The sequence below is a fragment of the Oncorhynchus gorbuscha genome, linkage group LG18, assembly GCF_021184085.1.
Source record: "Oncorhynchus gorbuscha isolate QuinsamMale2020 ecotype Even-year linkage group LG18, OgorEven_v1.0, whole genome shotgun sequence".
NCBI classification, from domain to species: Eukaryota; Metazoa; Chordata; class Actinopteri; order Salmoniformes; family Salmonidae; genus Oncorhynchus; species Oncorhynchus gorbuscha.
In genome coordinates, this window is record NC_060190.1 from 77,320,659 (window position 1) to 77,330,658 (window position 10,000).

Below are 10,000 nucleotides of genomic sequence, written 5' to 3' on the forward strand. Positions count from 1 at the left end.
TCTCTCTCGGAGGACCTGAGCCCTAGGACCGTGCCCCAGGACTACCTGACATGATGACTCCTTGCTGTCCCTGGTCCACCTGACTGTGCTGCTGCTCCAGTTTCAACTGTTCTGCCTTGTTATTATTCGACCATGCTGGTCATTTATGAACATTTGAACATCTTGGCCATGTTCTGTTATAATCTCCACCCGGCACAGCCAGAAGAGGACTGGCCACCCCTGATAGCCTGGTTCCTCTCTAGGTTTCTTCCTAGGTTTTGGCCTTTCTAGGGAGTTGTTTTCCTAGCCACCGTGCTTCTACACCTGCATTGCTTGCTGTTTGGGGTTTTAGGCTGGGTTTCTGTACAGCACTTTGAGATATCAGCTGATGTACGAAGGGCTATATAAATAAATTTGATTTGATTTGACTGTCTACCTGCTCCAAGGAAACTGACTGTCTACCTGCTCCAAGGAGACTGACTGTCTACCTGCTCCAAGGAGACTGACTGTCTAGTGGTTAGAGCGTTGGGTGTCTACCTGCTTCAAGGTGACAACTGTCTACCTGCTCCAAGGTGACTGACTGTCTAGCGGTTAGAGCGTTGGGTGTCTACCTGCTCCAAGGTGACTGACTGTCTAGCGGTTAGAGCGTTGGGTGTCTACCTGCTCCAAGGTGACTGACTGTCTAGTTGTTAGAGCGTTGGGTGTCTACCTGCTCCAAGGTGACTGACTGTCTAGCGGTTAGAGCGTTGGGTGTCTACCTGCTCCAAGGTGACTGACTGTCTAGTGGTTAGAGCGTTGGGTGTCTACCTGCTCCAAGGTGACTGACTGTCTAGCGGTTAGAGCGTTGGGTGTCTACCTGCTCCAAGGTGACTGACTGTCTAGCGGTTAGAGCGTTGGGTGTCTACCTGCTCCAAGGTGACTGACTGTCTAGTGGTTAGAGCGTTGGGTGTCTACCTGCTCCAAGGTGACTGACTGTCTAGTGGTTAGAGCGTTGGGTGTCTACCTGCTCCAAGGTGACTGACTGTCTAGCGGTTAGAGCGTTGGGTGTCTACCTGCTCCAAGGTGACTGACTGTCTAGAGGTTAGAGCGTTGGGTGTCTACCTGCTCCAAGGTGACTGACTGTCTAGAGGTTAGAGCGTTGGGTGTCTACCTGCTCCAAGGTGACTGACTGTCTAGTGGTTAGAGCGTTGGACCAGTAACCGAAAGGTTGCTGGATCGAATCCCCGAACTGACAAGGTAAAAATCTGTCGTTCTGCCCCTGAACAAGGCAGTTAACCCACTGTTCCTAGTCCGTCATTGTAAATCAGAATGTGTTCTTAACTGAGTTGCCTAGTTAAATAAAATATACAAAAATCAGCTCAACATCATACTCACTTGTTGTAAATCCAGCCCTCCCTGGGACACATGGAAGAGAGGATGTGATCCGTATTCAGATGTCTCAAACACCTTCAAGCACAGAGACAGACAGACAGACCAGGGGTCAGACTTGGTACAGTCCAAACTGTAGGATGTTACAGACATCAACAACTTGCCCCCCCCCCCTCCCCTATATAACTAAGTAAAGAGGCCAATGGTCAGGGGTAGTAAATGTACTAAACAACCTCACTCAAGGCACGCTGTTCAGTGTCCCTACAGTATCATTCTCATCCTCTTTCCTCATCAACGTCAGAGATTTGACATCAAGATCATTTGTGTGATTCCATTACCACATTGATATAGGGAATCACAGTCGCGAGCATCAACAAAGGTGTGTCCCCCAAATGGCACCCTATTCCCTATCTAGTGCACTACTTTCAACAAGGGCCCGTAGGACTCTGGCCAAAAGTAGTGCACTAGATAGGGAATATAGGGTGCCATTTGGGACAGGGCTGCATATCCACTTCAATGTATTTTCTGCTCTGGAATTGCAGCTCTTGAACCCAGGCAGAAAATGATGAATATTCATGAAGATCTTTGATCTTGATATTATTGTATGCTGCACGTAACTGTGTCTACGTGTGTGTGTGTGTGTGTGTGTGTGTGTGTGTGTGTGTGTGTGTGTGTGTGTGTGTGTGTGTGTGTGTGTGTGTGTGTGTGTGTGTGTGTGTGTGTGTGTGTGTGTGTGTGTGTGTGTGTGTGTGTGTGTGTGAGATAAGGGTGGGTTTGGCCTGGTTAGGCCGTCATTGTAAATAAGAATATGTTCCTGACTGACTAGTTAAATAAAGTTTAAAATAAAAAAATGTTAAAATTCCAGTGAATGAATACAGAGTAGGTGATTCCCGAAATTTGAAATACTTGGGTTTAGGACTATTCCCTTGTTAATCGCACCTGAAGTACTTAAAATATATACAATCAGTATTGCAACCTGGTGTGGAGACCCGAGGAGCTCAGCTGGATATTGTGAGTTGGTCCCCCCGGGTATAGAAATACAAAATCCCTAGAGTATTACAATAAAATCTCCATTCAGGTCAATGATGGCATAATGAGTGGACTGGCGGACATTTTGAGTTTGCCCCCCCCGTGTAGGTCTGATTCTCTCACCTGTTACTGTATGTGATGTTAAGGTTGATGTGACGCTATGCTTTTCTATGTTGTGTTATGTTACGGGGTTTCTCATGTGTGTCTGTTTGTGTGTGTGTGTGTCTGTGTGTGTGTTTGTGTGTGTGTGTGTGTCTGTGTGTGTGTCTGTGTGTGTGTGTGTGTTTGTGTGTGTGTGTGTGTGTCTGTGTGTGTGTGTGTGTGTGTGTCCTCACCTGGTTCCCGGCGATCATGACTGTTCCTGGGGAGGGGCCGGGTCGATACGGAATAGTGGCTCCTTTCGGAGGTGACTAGATACAAGACCACCAAAATTAAAACAGTATTAAACTCAAGGTAGCTTTTAGTAAAACATCACAGCACAATTCAGGACATAAAAAAACACCAAATCAAATATAGTTGTGCAGCCTAAAAGGATAGATGATGGATGTTGGACTAAAGTGGAATAACTAAGTCCTTTGATTTCTCTGTTTTAGCATTTAGCATTTAGCATTCAGCAAAATACTCTACTCGCTGTGGTAAGCTAGTTCTTAAGCCTTGCAGATAAGAGGTTGTACATTTTAAATATCGCATTACAGACAAACAGACATGACATCAGAGGGCACCATCAGACTAACTATTGAAATAGCCTCGAAGTTTGCACTTGTGTTTAAAAAACAACAACATATACACAAAGTGGCCAGTTTATTAGGTACACCACCCCGTTCATCAACATTATTCGCTTCTACAGACAGTGAGTCACGTGGCCGTGGCTTGATATATGAAGCAGGCAGACAGGCATCGAGACATTCAGTTACTGTTCATTTGAATGTTAGAATGGGCCCAAAAAATATATAGTTTTTTTTTTGTTGTAAACAATAAAAATTGCTAAGGTGTCCGTCTTTTAATTAATTATGACCTTCCATCTCTTACCATGGTAATGACGTGCTTTTGAAAACCATGAGACAAATAAAACAACACTGATATCTGCTAAACTTTCGGGATGAAGTATTTGAGAACGCAGCCGAGTGTTCGAGAACGCAGCCGAGTGTTTGAGAACGCAGCCGAGTGTTTGAGAACGCAGCCGAGTGTTCGAGAACGCAGCCGAGTGTTCGAGAACGCAGCCGAGTGTTCGAGAACACAGCCGAGTGTTCGAGAACGCAGCCGAGTGTTCGAGAACTCAGCCGAGTGTTCGAGAACTCAGCCGAGTGTTTGAGAACGCAGCCGAGTGTTCGAGAACGCAGCCGAGTGTTTGAGAATGCAGCCGAGTGTTTGAGAACCTAGCCGGGTGTACAGTACCTCGAGAATGACAGTGCAGATGAGTTTAACACACTGGATGACGGCGTCTTGGGTTCCAGATATCGTCACTCCTCTCTCGGTGGAGTTGGGCAGAAGGTCCCCAGCTACCTGTACTTGTGCCCCGGTGGTCTGTTGAGTGAGAAAATACACAGGTCATTTATTTATCTGCTTTACAAGAGAAAATACACAGTTTATTTATGTATCTGCTTTACAAGAGAAAATACACAGTTCATTTATTTATCTGCTTTACAAGAGAAAATACACAGTTCATTTATGTATCTGCTTTACAAGAGAAAATACACAGTTCATTTATTTATCTGCTTTACAAGAGAAAATACACAGTTCATTTATTTATCTGCTTTACAAGAGAAAATACACAGTTCATTTATTTATCTGCTTTACAAGAGAAATTACACAGTTCATTTATTTATCTGCTTTACAAGAGAAATTACACAGTTCATTTATTTATCTGCTTTACAAGAGAAATACACAGTTCATTTATTTATCTGCTTTACAAGAGAAAATACACAGTTAATTTATTTATCTGCTTTACTAGAGAATTTGTGTTTACCTTTCAATTCTGTCTCATATTTAAATTGCAAATAGACACAGACACTTTCTCAACTGTCTAAAAACAATTCTCCTCTCAAGTTCAAATGTGTTTGTGTGGTGTTCAAATAGAGGTTCAAATAGTGGTTCAAATAGGGGTTCAAATAGTGGTTCAAATAGTGGTTCAAATAGTGGTTCCAATAGTGGTTCAAATAGTGGTTCAAATGGTTTGAATAGTGGTTCAAATTGGTTGAATAGTGGTTCAAATGGTTCAAGTGGTTCAAATGGGTTGAATAGTGGTTCAAATGGTTCGAATAGTGGTTCAAGTGATTCAAGTGGTTCAAATGGTTTGAATAGTGGTTCAAATAGTTCAAGGAGTTTATTTAGCTTTTGCAGGTATTAAAAGTAATATAATGTTTTGCTGGAGATGTCTGTGTCTCCTCTAACCACTAGGCTATCTGCCTCCTCTAACCACTAGGCTATCTGCCTCCTCTAACCACTAGGCTATCTGCCTCCTTTAACCACTATTCTATCTGCCCCCTCTAACCACTAGGCTATCTGCCTCCTCTAACCACTCGGCTATCTGCCTCCTCTAACCACTAGGCTATCTGCCTCCTCTAACCACTAGGCTATCTGCCTCCTCTAACCACTAGCCTATCTGCCTCCTTTAACCACTATGCTATCTGCCTCCTCTAACCACTAGGCTATCTGCCTCCTCTAACCACTAGGCTACCTGCCTCCTCTAATCACTAGGCTATCTGCCTCCTCTAACCACTAGGCTACCTGCCTCCTCTAACCACTAGGCTACCTGCCTCCTCTAACCACTAGGCTACCTGCCTCCTCTAACCACTAGGCTACCTGCCTCCTCTAACTACTAGGCTACCTGCCTCCTCTAACCACTAGGCTATCTGCCTCCTCTAACCACTAGGCTATCTGCCTCCTCTAACCACTAGGCTATGGAGAGAACAGATGTTGAAGAGAAACACTCACCTCTCTGATCTCCTTGATCTTGGAGCCGCCCTTCCCGATGAGAGAGCCACATTGGCTGGCAGGAATGACCAATCGTAGGGTGACGGGAGGCTTGCTGGTGACCGTGCCATTGGCTACCAGAGTTGAAAGGTCCTAGAGAGAACAAAGCTGATTGGTTGTAGAAGGCCTGTACTTTAAAGTTTTTAGTAATTGAGCAGAAAGAACCACATAGCACAGTGACCCTACAAGGCTAAGTGCTGGTCAATTGAGGGTTCATATTTCTTTTCTTTTTTCCCACCTTTATTTAACCAGGTAGGCTAGTTGAGAACACCTTTATTTAACCAGGTAGGCTAGTTGAGAACACCTTTATTTAACCAGGTAGGCTAGTTGAGAACACCTTTATTTAACCAGGTAGGCTAGTTGAGAACACCTTTATTTAACCAGGTAGGCTAGTTGAGAACACCTTTATTTAACCAGGTAGGCTAGTTGAGAACACCTTTATTTAACCAGGTAGGCTAGTTGAGAACACCTTTATTTAACCAGGTAGGCTAGTTGAGAACACCTTTATTTAACCAGGTAGGCTAGTTGAGAACACCTTTATTTAACCAGGTAGGCTAGTTGAGAACACCTTTATTTAACCAGGTAGGCTAGTTGAGAACACCTTTATTTAACCAGGTAGGCTAGTTGAGAACACCTTTATTTAACCAGGTAGGCTAGTTGAGAACACCTTTATTTAACCAGGTAGGCTAGTTGAGAATACCTTTATTTAACCAGGTAGGCTAGTTGAGAACACATTTATTTAACCAGGTAGGCTAGTTGAGAACACCTTTATTTAACCAGGTAGGCTAGTTGAGAACACCTTTATTTAACCAGGTAGGCTAGTTGAGAACACCTTTATTTAACCAGGTAGGCTAGTTGAGAACACCTTTATTTAACCAGGTAGGCTAGTTGAGAACACCTTTATTTAACCAGGTAGGCTAGTTGAGAACACCTTTATTTAACCAGGTAGGCTAGTTGAGAATACCTTTATTTAACCAGGTAGGCTAGTTGAGAACACATTTATTTAACCAGGTAGGCTAGTTGAGAACACCTTTATTTAACCAGGTAGGCTAGTTGAGAACACCTTTATTTAACCAGGTAGGCTAGTTGAGAACACCTTTATTTAACCAGGTAGGCTAGTTGAGAACACATTTATTTAACCAGGTAGGCTAGTTGAGAACACATTTATTTAACCAGGTAGGCTAGTTGAGAACACATTTATTTAACCAGGTAGGCTAGTTGAGAACACCTTTATTTAACCAGGTAGACTAGTTGAGAACACATTTATTTAACCAGGTAGGCTAGTTGAGAACACATTTATTTAACCAGGTAGGCTAGTTGAGAACACCTTTATTTAACCAGGTAGGCTAGTTGAGAACACATTTATTTAACCAGGTAGGCTAGTTGAGAACACATTTATTTAACCAGGTAGGCTAGTTGAGAACACATTTATTTAACCAGGTAGGCTAGTTGAGAACACATTTATTTAACCAGGTAGGCTAGTTGAGAACACATTTATTTAACCAGGTAGGCTAGTTGAGAACACATTTATTTAACCAGTTAGGCTAGTTGAGAACACATTTATTTAACCAGGTAGGCTAGTTGAGAACACATTTATTTAACCAGGTAGGCTAGTTGAGAACACATTTATTTAACCAGGTAGGCTAGTTGAGAACACATTTATTTAACCAGTTAGGCTAGTTGAGAACACATTTATTTAACCAGGTAGGCTAGTTGAGAACACATTTATTTAACCAGGTAGGCTAGTTGAGAACACATTTATTTAACCAGGTAGGCTAGTTGAGAACACATTTATTTAACCAGGTAGGCTAGTTGAGAACACCTTTATTTAACCAGGTAGGCTAGTTGAGAACACCTTTATTTAACCAGGTAGGCTAGTTGAGAACACCTTTATTTAACCAGGTAGGCTAGTTGAGAACACCTTTATTTAACCAGGTAGGCTAGTTGAGAACACCTTTATTTAACCAGGTAGGCTAGTTGAGAACACATTTATTTAACCAGGTAGGCTAGTTGAGAACAAGTTCTCATTTGCAACTGCGACCTGGCCAAGATAAAGCATAGCAGTGTGAACAGACAACACAGAGTTACACATGGAGTAAACAATTAACAAGTCAATAACACAGTAGAAAAAAAGGGGAGTCTATATACAATGTGTGCAAAACGCATGAGGAGGTAGGCGAATAATTACAATATTGCAGATTAACACTGAAGTGATAAATGATCAGATGGTCATGTACAGGTAGAGATATTGGTGTGCAAAAGAGCAGAAAAGTAAATAAATAAAAACAGTATGGGGATGAGGTAGGTAAAAATGGGTGGGCTATTTACCGATAGACTATGTACAGCTGCAGCGATCGGTTAGCTGCTCAGATAGCAGATGTTTGAAGTTGGTGAGGGAGATAAAAGTCTCCAACTATACCATTCCTATACTCGTATAAACACCACCTGTAACATTGAGAGTTTAGTTTGCACCTCATCCCCATACTGTTTTTATTTATTTACTTTTCTGCTCTTTTGCACACCAATACCTGCCTCTCTAACCACTAGGCTACCTGCCTCTAACCACTAGGCTACCTGCTCTAACCACTAGGCTACCTGCTCTAACCACTAGGCTACCTGCTCTAACCACTAGGCTACCTGCCTCTAACCACTAGGCTACCTGCTCTAAACACGAGGCTACCTGCTCTAACCACTAGGCTACCTGCTCTAACCACTAGGCTACCTGCTCTAAACACGAGGCTACCTGCTCGAACCACTAGGCTACCTGCTCTAACCACTAGGCTACCTGCTCTAACCACTAGAGGTCCAAGGATTTATGTCCACTAGTTAGACATAGACCTCTCTATTTCACACACACACACACACACACACACACACACACACACACACACACACACACACACACACACACACACACACACACACACACACACACACACACACACACACACACACACACACACACACACACACACACACACAATCTCTTTAATTAAGCTATAGGTAATAAATATCATCCAAAATCATTGAACTAATCAATTAGCCGTAGCATTGAACTAATCAATTAGCCGTAGCATTGAACTAATCAATTAGCCGTAGCATTGAACTAATCAATTAGCCGTAGCATTACACCAATAAATTAGCCATAGCATTGCACTAATCAATTAGCCGTAGCATTGAACTAATCAATTAGCCGTAGCATTGAACTAATCAATTAGCCGTAGCATTGAACTAATCAATTAGCCGTAGCATTGAACTAATCAATTAGCCGTAGCATTGAACTAATCAATTAGCCGTAGCATTGAACTAATCAATTAGCCGTAGCATTGAACTAATCAATTAGCCATAGCATTGAACTAATCAATTAGCCGTAACATTGCACCAATCAATTAGCTGTGGCATTACACTAATAAATTATCCGTAGCATTGCACTAATCAATTAGCCGTAGCATTGCACTAATCAATTACCTGTAGCATTGAACTAATCAATTAGCCGTAACATTGCACCAATCAATTAGCTGTGTCATTACACTAATCAATTAGCCGTAATATTGCACCATTCAATTAGCCGTAGCATTACACCAATAAATTAGCCGTAGCATTGAACTAATCAATTAGCCGTAACATTGCACCAATCAATTAGCTGTAGCATTGCACCAATCAATTAGCTGTAGCATTGCGCTAATCAATTAGCCGTAGCATTGTACCAATCAATTAGCCGTAGCATTGCACCAATCAATTAGCTGTAGCATTACGCTAATCAATTAGATGTAGCATTGCGCTAATCAATTAGCCGTAGCATTGCACTAATCAATTAGCCGTAGCATTGCACCAATCAATTAGCCGTAGCATTGCATTAATCAATTACCTGTAGCATTGCACTAATCAATTAGCTGTAGCATTGCACTAATCAATTAGCCGTAGCATTGCACCAATCAATTAGCCGTAGCATTGCATTAATCAATTACCTGTAGCATTGCACTAATCAATTAGCTGTAGCATTGAACTAATCAATTAGCCGTAACATTACACTAATCAATTAGCCGTAGCATTGCACTAATCAATTAGCCGTAGCAGGTCTCTAGTAGCGTTTGAAATGTAAATAGCATGGGCTGTCCAGCCGCCCATCACATCAGTTTAGAGGCTACGTGACCTGAATCCGTACCAATCTTCCTTGACTCAAACCTATAGTCTCCCCTGCGTCTTCTCAACGTAATGCACGCATGATTATGTATTTCTCTCCAAATAGAACGTGTGTATAAATGATCAAGGGGTTTGGCGTTTGGAAGGATCGTATTAGTATTCTTTCAGCGCTAACTCCTAAATCGCTTGAGCACCGCTTGGAATGGACGGGAGAGAAAATATACGTTTGCATTCAAAATAACCTGGAGATGAATATCCGTATGCAAACGAGGCAGTGACTTCCTGTCTCTCTATCTTAATCTCTCTTAATGTATTTTTCTCTCTTTCTCTCCCCTCCCCCTCCCTCCCTCTCTCTCTGTATTTCTCCCCCTCCCTCTCTCTCTCTCCCCCTCTCTCTCTGTATCTCTCTCCATCCCTCTCTCTCTCTCCCTTTCTCTCCCCCTCTCTCTCTCTGTATCTCTCTCCCTCCCTCTCTCTCCCCCTCTCTCTCTGTATATCTCTCCCTCCC

General features: G+C 42.6%; 1 pseudogene; it reads right to left on the bottom strand.

Moving 5' to 3' along the window:
- LOC124002477 overlaps nt 1-10,000 on the bottom strand; it is a 189,790-nt pseudogene that overhangs the window by 41,710 nt on the left and 138,080 nt on the right.